The following is a 967-nucleotide window of genomic DNA, read 5'->3' on the forward strand; positions in this document are numbered from 1 at the left end:
CTAGAAGCAATCCTTGCGTTCCAGAACTACGTAGCCAGCGTAGGTTGAGATGTCCCTACTCATAGGGCTAACGCATCTCCTTTGGATTTACCTGATAGTAGGGTAGATGGAATAAGCTCCCAAACACGAATAGGGTTACTCACATGTTGTCTCTACCCGTGGCACGGTATTGACGTCTTTCCAATCAGGGCAAAGATTGGACCCCAACCAGTTCAGTTTCTGGGGTATGTCGATTAGATGATTACCTCCCACAGTCTCAGTTTCAGTAATAGAACTTAGATAGTTCTTCAAAATATCATGACTATCAGATACAGTCAGCTCGGATACAATACGAAACTCAGCTAGTTCCACCATATTCAGGACTGTCAGATACAGTTACTTATGATATTAGTTCTTAGAACTCATATTTCCAGTATCCATCTTCATGACTGTCAGATACGTTAAAGCATTTCAGTTCCTCATATTCATGGATGTCATTCATGGATGGCAAATACAGTCGCCCAGACCAGTCCTTCATAATCAGGACTATCATTCACAGTTATTCACGTATCAGTAACATAGTACTAGTCCCTCAGTAATTAGTAATACAGTATCATTCCTCACTTATTAGTGATTTACGTACTCAATATTCAGTTTCAGGATTGTTAGACACAGTCAATCAGACCAGTTCTTCATAATTCAAACTGTCAGAAATAGTCGTTCATCTATTAAGTATCTTAGTATCAGTACACTCATGTTGTCAGTATTCAGACTCATTAGTCAGTATCTCCACGAGTTCAGTTACAGTTACGTATGTGTGTATGCATTCTCACGTTCATATTAATCAGCAATGTTCATGCATATAACCCTTTGCATTTAGCCTACCTCCCTCATATACTCAGTACATTCAGATGTACTGACACATTTGGGCTATGGTGATTTCTCTTATGTTACACCATAGGTTCAAACGCACGAGTTCCAGATCAGT

The sequence above is a fragment of the Capsicum annuum genome, chromosome 11, assembly GCF_002878395.1.
Source record: "Capsicum annuum cultivar UCD-10X-F1 chromosome 11, UCD10Xv1.1, whole genome shotgun sequence".
Classification (NCBI taxonomy): Eukaryota; Viridiplantae; Streptophyta; class Magnoliopsida; order Solanales; family Solanaceae; genus Capsicum; species Capsicum annuum.